The sequence below is a fragment of the Pteronotus mesoamericanus genome, unplaced genomic scaffold, assembly GCF_021234165.1.
Source record: "Pteronotus mesoamericanus isolate MK-2021 breed Mesoamerican mustached bat unplaced genomic scaffold, CSHL_Meso_final scaffold_167, whole genome shotgun sequence".
In the NCBI taxonomy this organism is placed as follows: Eukaryota; Metazoa; Chordata; class Mammalia; order Chiroptera; family Mormoopidae; genus Pteronotus; species Pteronotus mesoamericanus.
The window spans coordinates 20854823-20864935 of record NW_026555308.1 but is presented as its reverse complement, the minus strand read 5'-3'; the positions used below and the strand labels follow the sequence as shown (position 1 = coordinate 20864935).

General features: G+C 45.0%; 1 long non-coding RNA gene across 1 annotated transcript; it reads left to right on the top strand.

Moving 5' to 3' along the window:
* Positions 1-3948: 3948 nt before the first annotated feature.
* LOC129083768 (uncharacterized) lies at positions 3949-6350 on the top strand. Its single transcript, XR_008530499.1, has 3 exons — positions 3949-4005; positions 4721-4953; positions 6235-6350. It is a non-coding gene; the product is annotated as an uncharacterized LOC129083768 (long non-coding RNA).
* The last annotated feature ends 3763 nt before the right edge of the window (positions 6351-10113 follow it).

The window sequence follows — 10113 nt, the reverse complement described above, 5'->3', positions numbered from 1 at the left end:
GAAAAGGTCGTTCTCTAGCTTTTTAAGGTAGGCCCTTTACTCATTGATTATAAGCTTTTTGTCTTGTGTATAACAATTAAAAGTATATATTTCCCTTGAGGCACTACTTAGAGCAGCATCCCAAAGATGTCGATATATTTTGTTTTCATTTCCATTTAGTTCAAAATACTTTTTAATTTCCCATGTGGTTTTTTCTTTGACCCACAAATTATTTAGAAGTGTGATAATTTGCTAATCTCTGGGAAATTTTCCAGATTTTAGAGCTCATCTTGCTTTCCTTCTCTTAGGGATTATATTTTATTACTGCTTCTTTTTCATGTCAGACTACTGCTGTGTCATATTTTTTGTTTTCTACTTGTTGAGGTGGGAGGTCAAATCCAATTCCCATTACTCCTTGTGGCTAGATGCAGCAGGGTATCTTTGGGTTTAACTCTACCATCTTGCTTTTTATTTTTTATTTGTTCGCTTGACTCATTTTATTTTTTGCTTTTTTCCCTTTATTCTTTTGGACTGAGATTTTTTATTTTGGTTTTATCTTTCATTTTTATTACTTTTGGCCCATTAGCTACTTCTCTGTGTGTGTGTTTGATTAATCTAGAATTTATTCTTTGACTCTTTAACTACCACAATCTATATTTAAAGTACATTTAGCACTTCATAAATAATATAAGAATCTTACATCTCCCACTTCTTTCCTTTTATCCATTACATAGTCATTCATTTTACTTCTACGTATGTTATAAACCCCACAATACAGTGATATTTTTTCTTTACTCTTCAACTGTCTTTTTAAAAAATTAAAATGAGATACAATATTTTTATATTAGTCTACATATTTGTCATTTCTGGTGTTTTCATTGTCTTGTATATTGTGTTTCCATGCCTTTTTTTCTTCTAAGTTGAGCCTGTTAGCATCCTGGAGTTGTAATTTTGTTGTCCTCTACCTTTCATTGTTTCTGACAATAACTCGGCTGTCATTCTTACTGTTACTTGACATAGTTTGTCATTTTTCCCTCTGGCTGCTTTTAAGATGTCTCTTTCTCATTGGTTTTCAGGAACTTGATTATAATATGGTTTTGGGTGGTTTTCTTTGTAATTTTCTTCTTGGAATTCTTTGACCTTCTTGCATCTTCAAGTTTATGGTTTTCATCAAATCTAAAATTTGAAAACAACTCAGCCCTTATTTCTTCACACTCTGGTGCTCCAGTTATATGTCTGTGATATGGATTAATGTTGTTCTATAGGTCTTCAATGCTCTGCTAATTTTATTTTTCTTGTTTTTTCCTCTAATGTACAGTTACACTCATTCAATCAATCTTTTATTTCAGACATTATATTTTTCAGCTCTAAAAGTTACATTGGTTTCTCTTTCATGTCTTCTATTTCTCTCATTATGTTTATTTTTGAAAATCTGGAACATATTTATAATAGTTGCTTTAAAGTCTTGCCAGCTAATTTGTTATCTTTGTCATTTCTTAATCTATTTAATTGATATTTTTCTTGGTTATGGGCCCAATTTTCTTTCTTCTTTGTATGTGTACTAAGTTTTTTATTTATAGCTTTATTGAGATATAAATCACATACCATATAATTTACCCTTTGAAGTACAAAATGTAATAGCTTTCAATATACTCACAGAATTGTATATCCATAATCAAAATTAATTTTACAATATTTTAGTGTTTTTTAATGAAATAGTTATTTAATTAAAAATTTTAAAAATATATATATATTATTGATTATGCTATTACAGTTGTCCCATTTTTTTCTCCCCTTTATTCCTCTCTGCCCCTCACTCCCCCTCCCACCAGCATTCTCCCCCACCACTTAGTTCATGTCCATGGGTTCCATATATAAGTTATTTGGCTCCTCCATTTCCTATACTATTCTTGACCTCCCCCTGCCTATTTTGTACCTACTATTTATGCTGCTTATTCCCTGTACCATTTCCCTCATTCTCCCCCATCCCCTGCCCCTCTGATCTCCATTTCTATGATTCTGTTCCTGTTCTAGTTGTTTGCTTATTTTGTTTTTGTTTTTGTTTTTTTTTTTTTAGGTTCAGTTGTTGATAGTTGTGGGTTTGTTGTCATTTTACTGTTCATAGTTTTTGATCTTCTTAAATTAGTCCCTTTAACATTTCATATAATAATGTCTTAGTGATAATGAACTCCTTTAACTTGAACTTATCTGGGAAGCACTTTATCTGCTCTTCCATTCTAAGTGATAGCTTTGCTGGATAGAGTAATCTTGGATGTAGATCCTTGTCTTTCATGACTTCGAATACTTCTTCTTTCCAGCCCCTTCTTGCCTGCAAGGCTTCTTTTGAGAAATCAGCTGATAGTCTTATGGGAACTCCTTTGTAGATAACTGTCTTCTTTTCTCTTGCTGCTTTTAAAATTCCTTATTTTTAATCTTGGATAACTCAATTATGATGTACCTTGGTGTGTACTTCCTTGGGTTCAAATTCTTGGGGACTCTCTGAGTTTCCTGGATCTCCTGGAAGTCTATTTCCTTTGCCAATTTGGAGAAGTTCTCCTTTGTTATTTTTTCAAATAAGTTTTCAATTTCTTCCTCTTCCTCTTCTCCTTTGGGCTGCCCTATGATTCAGATGTTGGAGTGTTTAAAGTTGTCCCAGAGGTTTCTAAGCCTCTCCTCATTTTTATGAATTCTTGTTTCTTCATTCTGTTCTGGTTGAGTGTTTATCTCTTCCTTCTGCTCCCAATCATTGATTTGAGTCCTGGTTTTCTTTCCTTTACTATTGGTTCCCTGTATATTTTTATTTATTTCACTTTGTGTAGCTTTCACTTTTCCCTCCATTTGCTACCATACTCAAGCAATTCAGTGAGCATCCAGATTACCAGTGTTTTGAACTGTGCATCTGACATGTTAGCTATCTGTTAATCGCTTAGTTCTATTTTTGGAGCTTTGACCTGTTCTTTCATTTGGACCATATTTCTTTCAGCACTCCTCTTATGTTGGAAGAGATGGAGGCTTAGGTATTTGCCAGGGCAGGACAACTCAGGTCACTGCATTGTGATGCTATATGTGGGGGAGAGGTCTGAGAGGGAACAAAGCTGCTTGCTCAGCTTTAGGCAGCTTTCAGTCACTTCCCCCACTACCCAAATGCAAATTGGGCCCTTCTGATGCTGATTCCTAGGTGGGTGGGATTGTATACATTCTAGGACCCTGTGAGTCTCTCCAATGGACTCTCCTGAGTGGCTGGGAGTTACTCCTGACACTGCAACTCCAACAGGTTTTTACCCCCAGAGATCTTGAGGCTTTCTTTTTCTCATGCTTGAACCCTGGATTGCTTGGTCTGTCTCATTCCCCAGCTGTTTACGATTTATCTGCATGCAAATGTGGGACCACCTGGTCCTCCAGCTACCACTTTGCCACGCATCCTCTCCGCCCCAGCTTCCTGTCTCCGCCCCTCCTACCAGTCTGTATGAATGTTTCTTCTTTAGCTCCTTGATTGTTGGACTTTCATACAGTTCTGGCAGTTCGATTTTCTGGTAGTTCTGGTTATTTTTTGTTTTTAAATTTCTTGTTGTCCTTCTTTTGGTTGTGCAAGGAGGCAAAGTGTATGTACCTACGCCTCCATCTTGGTCAGAAGTCTATTTTTAGTGTTCTAAAAGGAAGCCCTGATGTTGTTAGCCCTTATCTACTAATCCTCACACTGCCACTTTCAGTGCTAGGCAACTACTAATCCACTTTCTGTCTTTATAAATTTGCCTTTCTGGACATTTTATGTAAATAGAATCATGGTTGTCATATGTGATCCTTTTTTATTTAAAATAATATTTTCAAGATTCACTCATGTTGTATCACATATCAGTACTTTTGTCTTTTTATTGCCAAATAATATTCCATTTATGGATATAGTTATTTTTAATTGCACATTCAATATTGTGATGTTATGCTGTTCTCCTTCAATCTTCTTCCATCTATAGAAACTTTGTCAAGAAGATAGGACTTTATGGATGAGGAAAAAGAGAAGGCTACACAGTGAGTAGAACTCATAGGAAACTTGTATGAGTTAAGATATGTGGTCTTGCCCTGAGAGGGAAAAAGAGCCATTTTTTGGAAAAGGTCTGAGGGGAGAATATGGATCTTTCTTTGAAAAGTAAGTTAGTCTGATGAGGTAGATACACTGTGTTCTGGAAAGTATAGCCTGAGCAGGCCCTGTCTTGCCCTAAGGAGCTCCAGCCAGAAAGGGGAACTATGACACTTTTCTGAGACCTGTGACCTAAAAGGAGCTGTGGTCCCACTCTGAGGAGCCCCCATTCATCAGGCTTTCCCAAGACGGTCAGTGGGCATGAGCCTGGGTCCCAAGTCACCTTCAGCTCTGGGGTACTAAGCTGGGACACAAGCCTGAATGTATTTGCAGGAAGCCAATGTCCAGGCAATTCCAGAAGGGATGCCAGGGATATGACCAGGACCCTAAATCACCCAGCTTGGGCTCTTCCTATAACTGGTGCTCAGAGTTGTCAAATGACTACGTGAAAGCTGACCAGTCAGTAAGCGTTTATTTATTCTGCTGGGTGTGTAGAGTTGGGGCGCTTGCCTCCTGCCCTGAAACCTTCTTTTCGTGTATCTGGAGTCTCTTGGTCTCTCACCAGTTGGGCTCAGCTTTAGCTCAGGCTTTAGGACCAGCTGGGACCTCCCAGAAGCAGGGGTGTTTTAAGCAGTTCCAGACCATCCATCTGGATCTCTGTTTCAGGTCACCACGGCTCTGGGCATGACTGCATTTTTGATATATGAGTTCTGGCCTCATTCCTTCAGAGCAGGCTTCACCACATACCTGATTGTGATTGTGGCACCTGGACCTGATACAACAGACCTGAGTCCCTGTCTCAACTGCCCACCCAGCCGGTCACCCTTCTCTGGCCTCTGCATCTGACCCTGAGTTTCCTGGGCCGCCCACCTACCCATGCTGGACTCTGAACTTTGTGTGTGAGCACTCTATTATTTTTCATGGGCTACGCTCAAGGCTTTGGGACCCTCTGATCTCCTCAAATCTTTGGAACCCTCTGATCTCCTCAAATCTGATCTTCTAGCATCAGTAACTTGGTCACCCCCAGCTAGACTCCTCCCAGGGCTGCTGGTTCCCCAGACTGCCCTCCTTAATCTAGTCCACAGGCCTACATGCAGCCAAGTTCTTGTCCTCGTGGGCCTTGTGGGTTTTGTGTTCCAGACAATCCTGGCATGAGGTGGACACACTGTTTCTCTGAAGCCAGATTTTATTCTCAGCCCTAATCAGTTACAGCCAAAGGCTCTAGTTTGGGAGGAATAAGGTGGGAGATGAGACCACAGAGGTATTTTGGGGCCTCTGTGGTTGGAGCCTCTGCATCTGGTGTAGCAGCCCCTTCAGATTTTCACGTCCACTCTGGTAGACAGCCCAAGCAACTCCAAGTGCCCTGCCTTTCACACAAATGCCTGACTTGGCTTGGGTTTCCAGAAGCAGGGCCTGAGTCAAGGATTGGGTGCCATGATTTCCTGAGGAAGGGAAGTAGGATATGGCCTCAGGGAAAATGAGTCCTTGGCCTGATCACACAGAGGGCTCTGGAGCATATATTGCACCACAGTGTTGAAGCACCTTGAGGCAAGGAAGCCCCATTTCAACTGGACTGTGGGAGAAAGGGGTCAGCTGGTGAGCTGTTGAAGGTACATTGCTCAGCTTTCATCAGCTGAGGCTCTTCTCTGGAAAAAGGGCATCTGTGAGCCATGAGCAGCTGATGTCCACAGCTCACAGTTGTGTGAGCACATAGCTGCTCAAGGGGGATCTGGGAGTGCGGCAATGGCATCAACCACAACACCTTTCTCTGTCTCAGTCTTAGAGCCCAGGTGATTTTGACCTGACTACAAGTACAGTCAGGATGTGGGGTGGGATTAACTCACCTGGCAGCAACCCAGTGAGGGAAGGGAGACTCTCTCCTGCCTTTCTGACAGACCAGTCTGGTGGAATTCTGTATAGTTCCCAGGGGTTCCAGTGGAATTGTTGCATGTTGCCTACAGCAGACTTCGAGAGGTGACCTTCAAGCTTTCCCTGTTCCTCCCTCCTGTCTCTTGGAATCGTCTCCCAAAAGCATGCTTTTGTTCAGGCACTGTATTTAGGGGGATCCAGACTAAAATGCCTGGGGCAAAAGTTTCAACTGACCCCTGAAGGTAATGGAGACCTGTGGAAGGTGTTGCGCTGGGTCAGGGTGACTTACTCGTGTTTTTACTTTATAACAGACACAAGGGTCACTGAGAAGTGGACACCGTCACAGTGGACTGTGGAAGAGAGGGGTCGGCTGGTGGATTTGTGGAGAGGAAGAAGACAGAGGTCACTGATAGGGAGAAAGACAAATGGGACTCAGCACTGTTTGGAGGGGGAGCCTGTAACCCAAACCCCCAGCAGCTGGGGCTTGGGGCCTGGGGCAGGATGGGGCCATGGAGAGGTGCTGGTTGGGGCAGCAAGCAGATCTGGTTTGCCCAGTGTCCTCCCTCTCTAAAGAAGCAAGGATTATGTGAAATGTCCAGAATAGGCAAGTCTATAGAGAAAGTTGATTGGTTAGTAGCTGCCTAGAGCTGGTGGAAGATCGAAGTGGGACCCAGAAGGATTGGGAGTTGGGGGCTGTGGTGGTGATAGCTAAAAGTTATGGGCTTTCTTTTTAGAGTGATGAAATGTTTTCAAATTGACTGGAGATGACTATGACTGTGAATATACTAAAAAACATTGAATTGTAAACTTTCAATGGGTGATTTATATGGTATGTGAATAATATCATAATAAAGCTGTTATTTTTTAAAAAAAAACAATGAGTGCAAAGTTGTGCAAGGGATATGGGTTGGCTGTGGAGGGAAGTTTGCTGACTAATGGAAGGTGGGATGGACTTCAAAAGTCCTGTTACTCACCCTTCTTATTTACCAGTGAAGAGCTGGGCCCTGGTCTTGCCCATAGGACAGTGTGAGTCAGGGGCTTGAACCCAGTTCTCTGGACTCCCTGGTCCAGCATTCCCCTCACCACCTCCAGCCACTTTGCCTGCAGTTGCTCCCTCCTGTCCTCAGTGCATTTGGCAACATAGCCTTCCGTTTGGCTGACTGCCTGCTGAGAAGTGGGCAACAAATTGGATGACCTTTCTGCATTGTGCCCCTACCCTGCCCTGCCTGGTGAGTTGGGGAGACTGACTGCCCCCTACTCCCCTGAGGTCTTCTTGCTGCCAAGGAGGTGGCCTGAGAGGACCTGGCTTGGGTGGAGAAAAAGATGCTTGGTTCTCTGAGCAAGAAAGGTCGGGAAATTGAGTCTGACACCTGGCAAGGCTCTCTGCTCGGGCAGCACGCTAGGGAGGCTGGCCCGCACCCTGGCCAGGCTCTTCCAGGCCAGCCCCTTGCTGGGGTCCTGGCAGAGGCCAGAAATGGGTGCGCCGAAGGACTGCGTTTGGGGTGGGAAATAGGCAGGCCGCCCATGGGTAATGGAAAAGCTCAAACATTGGTCATGGCGGGCCTGCTGTATTTGTGTACTGATGTCAACAATAGAAGAGGAGTTTGTGACTTTTTGCCAAAGATGCTAAGATTCCCAATGGCTACCTCAGAACGCATGCTTGAAACACTCTTGGAACTTACTTGTCACCATTGCCTCACCCTTGCTTCTAGAAAATCCCCTGTACCTCCCTGCCTCAGACACCTCCATCAGCCTCAACATTCTCACTCCTGACAGCCTTCTCCAGGCCAAACACTTAGCCTAGTGCCGGCGTTCAAGGTGCCCCTACCACCGCCAGTGTCATTCTCGCTCTCCTAGCTTCATTCTGAGCAGACTTTCTGCTGGGCCCTGCCTCTGCACCGGGGACTCAAGGCTGCTCTGCATCCAGTAGAGCCTTCGCTATCCTGCATGACAGTGGCCAGGGCCTTGTTTCCTTGCTGGAAGTCAGGGCCCTTCCCCAGGCCACACCCTGACTATCTGGCACCCCAGTCACTGGACCTCTCACTGAGTTGGAAACCCCTACATTGTCAGCTGCGAGTCATGCCTGATGCTTCGCTCATATAAGCTAATTCCAGGGAGGCAACTGGGTCCCCTTCCAGTCCCTTATCTTACCTGAAGCTGAATGCTCATCAATGACATGGACTGGACAGAGGGGGCTTCTGGTACTGAAATGAAGTCGTGGCTGAAGAAGCTTTTATGTTTACTGAAGGGGTTTGCGTCAAGAGCCGCTCTCAGCAACTCTCCTGCAGCTGTTGTTCTCACCATGACTGCTGCCTCCGGTTTCCCTAGGCAGAGCAGCATCCCTACCACCGCCACCACTATCTCCATTATCCCCATCATTTCCTCCTTTCTCACCTTCATCCTATCTACCACCTCTATTACCACCATCACTCTAATCCCATCCCCATCATCTTCAGCAGGACTATCATCATCACCACCATTGTCACTGCCAATGTCTCAATCATCCCTGTAATTTCCTCCATCCATGCCTCCAACTGCGCCTCCATTCTCACCTCCACCAACTCCACCATCTCTACCATCACCACCACTGCCAGCCACATGGCTCCCAGATTGGACTTCTGACATCACTAGACATTTCTTAACAACTAGGCATGTGTCTGGTTGGAGATTTGACTCTGGATGTGGGGTGTGGCCAGAACTGCAGGTCCTGGCTATCTCATAGCTTACGCCGGCTCATGCATTGGCGCTCTCGCCTTGAATGTTGATGGTGGCCCAGTGGTGGAGATCTGGGCTGACTGGCTTGGCATCCATGCAGCCAGTGCCTGAGAATCAGTGGGCAGCCCAAAGTAAAGCCCACTTGGTTCATACGCTCTAGGGGCAGAGGAGACTTGTTGTTACTTGTGATCTCAAAGAAATCAGGAAATCCAGGCATGGGGAAGGAGCCCAGAGCAGGAGTCAGCACTCTAGCTGTGCCATGGATGTGGTATGGCCTCCAAAAGTCACTGCCTCTCTCCAGACCTCCCTTTCTTATCTTAAAATGGCAAGAGCAACCTCTCTTTCTCCATAAAGAGCTCCACAGGGCTTAAAGTGTATGCACAGCCTCTGAGGACATGTTGCGTAACAGGGTGTCCTGTCAGCCTGCCTGGGCGTGGTTCTGGCCTCCACCTGTTGCCAGCTCTGGGACCTTGAAGAAGCCACTCACTGTTTCTGCTAAGCTTGTTTCCTTCTCCATAAACAGGGAGCTAACAATAGTCTCTACCTCTCTTAAGACTGCCGTGAGGATTGACTGAAATCATCCACGGAGAGCACTTAGCTCAAATTCTTACCTGTGCTCAAGTCATGCAAGGGTGGTGCCACTCCACTTTACAGAGGGTGACAGAGCAAGGGTTGGGGTCATCAGTGAAAACTGCCTGAGATCATCTGGTTAGAAGGGACACAGCAGCCATTGGAAGCGAGGCCATGAGCTTCCTTATTCCTTTTCTAAGTTCCTGTTGATTTGGGAGCATGTGTTCAGACTATGAGGAGTATACAGGGATGCTGAAGCCCTGGAGCCCATGATCTGAGCCCGTGAAGGGAGAAGATTGGGCCCCTGGTGGCAGAACTGGGCTGGGAAAAAGTGTGCCATCCAGACCTGGCTGCACGATTCAGACAGAAATACTTGGATTGCTCAGGAGCAAGGATCCTGGAAAGGCTGGGCTAGGCTGGGTATTAGGAAACTAGCGGGGCTTGAAACAGCAGAGAAAGAGATAAGCATCCCAGTTAAGGAAATCTGAGCAAGAAAATGTTGCAGACTGGAGGGAGCATGGCATGGGGTCAAAGAGGGCAGATGACTGGCCAGTGGGTATGAAGGACCTGGATCCTGAAGGCAAAGCACTGAAATGGTCCTTGGAGGCCACCCATGCATCCAACTCATACAAATGACAGCTAAAGCAAGAGAAGCACCAGGCAAGGGCCAGACCGGAGCTATAACTGGGCTGGTGGTGTTTTTCTGACCATTGGCAAAACTGTCCAACATCGTGAAAACTGGTGGACAAGGATGGCTGAAGTCCTGGACTCTCCTCCCATCCTGTCCTCCTTGTACAAGGAGCCTGGGGCCCTACTTCAGAGGAGGCCTTGAGGAGACAACAATCAAGAGGGTGATGTAGCAACATTAGGATTTCTGGCCACAGATCTTTTAGGAGACCGTCTCT